Source organism: Chiloscyllium plagiosum, unplaced genomic scaffold (genome assembly GCF_037043375.1).
Source record: "Chiloscyllium plagiosum isolate Xiang-an unplaced genomic scaffold, Cpla_swu_hap1 HiC_scaffold_17, whole genome shotgun sequence".
NCBI classification, from domain to species: Eukaryota; Metazoa; Chordata; class Chondrichthyes; order Orectolobiformes; family Hemiscylliidae; genus Chiloscyllium; species Chiloscyllium plagiosum.
Genome location: NW_028270155.1, coordinates 64,134,149 through 64,140,472, shown reverse-complemented (window position 1 = coordinate 64,140,472; position 6,324 = coordinate 64,134,149).

Genomic DNA, 6,324 nt, shown 5'->3' with positions numbered 1-6,324 from the left:
AAACAGATTTTAATTAGCAGGGATTTGTGAGACCAAAAGAAATCAACAATACTCAAAAAAATCACTTGAGCTGACAATAATCAGCCTTTATGAGAAATACTGCCGCAGATTGGCTGAGACTTGGCAAGAGGTGCGCGCTAGATTGTTTCCTGATTCCCTTACAAATTAGTCCAGAAACACATTCATCATTTGCGTCATTCCATAACTGTGTTTCGGTTATACAGAGCTTTTGTTTGGGCTACAATCTGCAGCTCGATACAAGGTGAAGAATGCAGCCTGTGTCGTGTTCACTGTTTCCGATCTGTTCTCACGGTCCTTTGAACTTACTGAATTATAACTTAAGAATTGACTATTCTCACTCTGTCTCCATGGGTTTCCTCTCACAGACCAAAGATGTGCAGCTGAGGTGGACTGGCCATGTTAACTTGGCTAGAAGTTGCAGGGATGTGCAGGCTAATTGGAGTAACCATGGGAAATGCAGGGTTACAGGGATTGGATTGTGGGTTTGGGTCTGGGTGGGATGCTCGTCAGCGGGTCAGTGCAGAGCCGATAGGCCAAATGGCCTGCTTCCACACTACAGGGATCCTGTGAGATCTCCTTTGAATTAAATTGGATGGTGCTTTTGTTTAAACTCTGTGCTGGTCTTTCATCTCATGGTCCTCAGAGATATTCTGCATCTCTTCAAAGCTGCTCAACAGCAAGATAGCAAGAGCATCTGTTTAAGTCATGTACACCATCCAGTTAACATCTGTTCCTTTTAGTGCCACTTTGACTTGGTTTGTTCTCAGCTGTTTAATCTCAGTCCTCTCCGTGTGCTGTTAACATGGTATCTCCATGGTATCAGGACCCTCCACATACACTGTCGCGTACTGCACTCCACTACATATACTCAGTTTGAAAAATTAAATGCCATTTGTGGGTTGATTGCAAACACCACTGAGATCCTTCTGGAAACTTCACTGAGGGCCGAGCCTGGCAGGTGGCATCATCCTTTACTCCGGTTACCAAGAAAACTTCACATTCCAAGACCCAGAAATCATAGAGAAAACCTACATTTCAAAAACCAGCCAAGTATCTGGCAGCCATTTTAATGCACAAATGTTTCTTGTTCAGTAATACTGATAAGTTCCAACTTGATTGATTTTGCACTGTATTCCTTTCAAGATAAAAAAATGATGGATCTTGTAAAACCAATGAGGACATTGGTGAATAATGCACAAACCCCATCATTCAGGATCTAGCAAAACACTCCGTGGGCCTCCCAACATTAGCCTACTTGAGATTCAATAATGGTGTCCAAAGAAGGATCTAACATTTATCTGGAAGCCAGATTTCCAGCGGGTATTCCCTGGACTGGGGAATCACTCTCTGGTCCTTAAGGCAGCAGTGGAAGAGAAATGGGGAAAGGACATAGATGAGACTTTCCACTGAACACTGAACCTGAACCTGTGCTCTTCAAAGTTCCCAGAAACATCCTTGAACATTGACAATGGGGTTCAGTTGGCTGGAGAGCTGGTTTACAGTGCAGACTGATGCCAACAGTGTAGGTTCAATTCCTGCATGAATTGAGGTTCCCATAAAGGGCTCTTCTTCTCAACCTCTCTCTTCCCCTGTGCAGAGTGACCCTCAGGTTAAACCAGGACCAGTTGACTCTCTCCATCAAATGGAGAGAGCCTGTGGTGACTTTACATTGAACTCATTGAATATTCTCATCCTCTCTCACTTTCTCCAAACTCCTTGCTAATTTTAGTTGGAGGAGAACCATGACAAATACCTCCCTAGTTTCAAATAGGTACAAACATCCACAGGGCTCCCTGCCTTTGAAATATTCGAGCTAAGTGTTAATTTCCAGCTCCTTCTCCATTATTGACTTTGGATCCATTAGTCCAACACAAGGGCAGGTTGCAATCTGAATCTGACACATTCGAGTCTGAGTCCCAGTCAAGGGAGGAGCAGCTGAGTCACTTTCCCACTGCCCACCTCACAGTGTTTAATCTTCTCATGGATGGGACACAAACAACTCAGAACAGTCAGACTTTGTGTTTCTGATGGAGGTGGAGGATGGGCACAGGTATCTCACCCCATCCAATGTAAGTAATGGATGTTGGTCATTACATTATTTCCCTCGATCCTTGGCCTCCTCCTTCCTCATCTTCAGGATTATTTCCAGTCCATCCCTGACCCTGCTCAGTGAATTGGAGTGACTTTACACAGCTGTATCTCCTCATCTGTGTCCTCTTCACCCCCAACAATCGATTTCTCCACTCACTCCAAATTACTGCCTTCCCTCCTCCCTCAAAGTATCCTGATACACTTTGGGATGTTTCATTGCTAAAGGTGCTATATAAATACATGTTGTTGTAGTGTTGCCAGCTCCCCATGCTGTTGCCCATGCACTGTACCAGGTTGTACATTCTCTTGTTGCTGTTCCTGTTGTCAGCAGCAGCAAAGCATCCGATCTCTGCCTTGGACAGTACGCAATATGGAGCAAACAGATGGAAAAAAACTTGTCTCATTGATTGTAGCTCAGGGTGACCACTCTCTCAGTCAGAGTCATACTTTGTACCCTCAGAATTAAAGATAATTGCTGGCAGTGGAAATAATCAGATGGCTGTTTGTTGAAATATTCTTTTCATGAAGATTTATATCCACATTGTATTTGGGTAAACTGCTCATTATTTCTGTGTCCAACGCTTTCCTCCTCCACACAGGACATTCACTGACTGGAATCTCCTCTGAGACTGCCCCAACATTGAAGCTTGGCCCAAGTGTAACTGACTGCATGAGTTCCCTCAGTGATCGATAACATCAGAAGATGGTGCTGCCTTTGACATATTTGGATTCACCTCTTACTTGGCTGAACATTTCCTCCTTTTTGTTTTGAACCATCAAAGGGTAACATTTCCTGAAGGTCTATCTCCAGATCAATATTTGAATATTAATGCCACATTTTTCCATATTTCCATGTTTACGTGACTGGTACACACAGAGCTCAGCTCCGATTGTTCCAGGAAATCAATAACGCTGGTTATCAATGCAAAAGTACCTGCACAGGCAAATTTCTAGCACATATAGAATTCCCACATTGTGTGTCAGTTTCTCAATGTCCAGGACCCGCAGCCCACAGGTAAGGAGCTGGTATTACTTTATTTATGCTTTTAATCGGAATATGTTTCCTATTTAAGTCCAGGTTGACAAAGTCAAATGTGAAATGTAAACCTGCTTGTTTTAATATAGTGTCATTAACCGAGTCTTCCTGAATGATAATACATGTTGTGTTAGGAATGCTCAGGATAATTGTATATTTTTCTGTTTTTTGCAAATTTCTGAACATAAATGTATTGAAACAATCGAGGTTTTATAATGGAAGGCGGAGAACACTCTGTGTGAAGTATTTTGTGACCCTCTGTCTGTGCACTGTTTCATGGATAGTTGCACAAACTGTTCCTGAATTTCCTGGTCTGTTATTATACCTCACGGTTCCTCCCAACACTGACCCTGCCAGGGTTAGTGGGACCTACAGGAGGGTATCACATTGGTGAGGGTGGGATTGGTGCACAGCTTTGGGTGTAACTCTGGAACCTGCCGTCCCTGTGTTTTCAGAAGCTCCTACACTGCCCTGTGTAAGATTTGGAATGAGGACTGTATGAACACAGTAATACTCCTTCTACTCTCTGTGGGTGTCGATATGACTCACTCACACAGTCATCCAGTCTGTACAAAGGCTGGGTCTTGGTTCCAGATCAGGATGACTTTCTGAAGAACGGAAATTTCTATCCCCTGTCCATCATAAGTTCTGAGTCACTATGTGAACTTTCCAAGACAGTGAGAAAGCAGTATCATTGGAATTAGAATTGCAGGGTCACAGTTTTGTTTAGTGGACGGCTGACTAGACTGATATTTGTGTCTCACAATGATGAGGGTCCTGAGTACACCCCAATGTGAGTGATTTCGGGCAGAGGGCAGTGGATGCTTCTTCCACAGATCTAGAGGCTGTGGTGTGAACATGAAGTGAATGCAGTCTAACTGTCCGTGTTGCTGAGGTCTCACATGGATTCACCATTACATTTTGACCTCTCCATTGAATACTATGTTGTCAGAGGGATCTATCTAGCCCACTGCCCAAATTCAGACAAACATCAGTCAGGCCAATTTTCTCTTGACCATGCAGTGCTGCTCATGGAGCTGCTGGTTTTACACACTGTACTTTAACCCCAGTATCCCCAAGAAGATATTGGTGTAAGGGGAACATGTCAGTAATTCTGGTGTCATCTGTGAGATGGTCAGTGCAATTTTAACATTGAATGTGTGTGTAAAGCCCACCCTCCATATTGGACAATTAGCTCCTGGCTGGCAGCGGCTGTAGATTTTGTTTTCATTTTGCTGCTTATGCAGATTATTCCTGATGTTTATCATTTGTTGAATCAACAAGTTATTTCCATGTCCTACTTAGCCTATTTGATGAGTATTTTAATTGAGGTGTGGTAGAGACAGGGGCTGTAGAATTCCACTCCAGCCCATTCCTGTCAGGGCAGATGTGTGGACATGTTCTGGGTGAGCTGGAAATATACAGCAGATTCTGACATGGAAACAGCCTCATTGGCTGATTTGGTGCATGTCCTACCAACGTGGAGACCATGGGTCCAGTCAATGCCCTCTCCTCATCACTCCGAGCTGGTGGACAAGGAGACAACACCCAACAAGGTCATTTAAACAGACAGCCATCCAATGGCCACTCAGCACTCAGGTGCTTTGACTGAGTTTTGTTGTTGCAAAGTTTGTGGATGCCCTGTAGTAACCTTTAAACGTGAAGGTCTAGCTGAGCGATGGGTGATCCAAACACTTTACCGGCCCCCTGTTGATTGTGCAGTCTGATTCAGTGCTGGGCTGCACACTGACATTATTGAAGTGAGGAGACAGTGTGTAGTTTGCATGCTGCCTGTCTCAATGAGAACAAATGTAGACTCATCATAAATTGTAATTCCTGTTTTCTACAATGGAAGTTTCCTCACTGGAAGTTTTCATCCAGTCAGTTATTTAGTTGAAGCCGTACTCTGTGTTCATCCTGACAGATTCGTACCTGAGGGACATTAACAATATCTCCCTGGAAATACCATTTCCGATTGAACAGTTTGGGTTTCTCTAGCCTTTCCATGTTTGAAACAGGGATCAGTCTTCATATTATTAATATACTCCTTTTGAATATTGTTTAATGAATGAATGTATATGTTTTTGGTGACAAGATGCGAACTCAGAAATCCAAGAAAGATGAGACCAGTGTATTATAAACCCCTCACTTTAAACTTTTAAACAGTTACATTCTTATGTCTGACCATTCTGTGCTGTATTGAGTAATTATTTTCATATTGTTCAGACCATTGAAATTGGTTTGTTCAGTATCATTCTGAAACCCCTTACTAAATGCTCCATCCCAGTTCAGTTCTTCCATTACACACCTTTTTATCTATTGTTCATTCCTTTACAGAATGCTTGTGATGTCGACAGCATTGACATTAGTGGGATTAACAGTAACTGGTGTCACAATGAGGCAGCTGGTCTTGCTGGGTTAAACTTTCACCAATGTACCATCCCCACTCCTTAACTAAAACCCCTCAGCATTAACCCCAACTCCCAAACCCCAGCCCAAAACCCAATTTACATCAGTCATCCTGATTTCCAACTTGAACACCTAATCTGAACTAATAACCTCTGACCCTATCCCCAGTTTATCACTTGAACCACTTCAAATCTTCCCCCAAACCTATAAACCATACGTTGCCAGTAGCAGGTCTATTGGTTATGGTCTGAATAATCATGTGTGTTTTCAATTGATTATTCATTTCTTTGCCCAGTAATTGTGGCTGGTCTGATACCTGCCCGAAATATTCTGCAATGGTGTAATTTGATTCACTCTTTTTCATGATGTATGGTCCTGAATGATTAAAAAACTGAGGAGAATGAAGATTGGGGTCTCTGGTCTCCTCAGACCATGAACTAACAAGGACAGATGAGCTGCCCTCAGCCTCTATCAGTCCCTGTTTCTCTTGGTCACTCACAGCTGAGTCCCAGCAGCCTGACAACTCCATCTGAGGATTTCTCTCCAACAAAATCTCAATAATTTCCCCCAAAATTCACCGATCACGGTGATTTCAAATGGGAGCTACATCCTGTCAATTGGTGTCACTGGGTGTTGGGACAATGACAGATCATCATTTAACTCCATGTAATTTTGCATGTTTTGGATGTAACCATCATTTGTGTGAACCTCACCCTGTGCTCTCATATTCACAATGTTGATTTTCCAGAGGAGGAACCCAGTGGAAG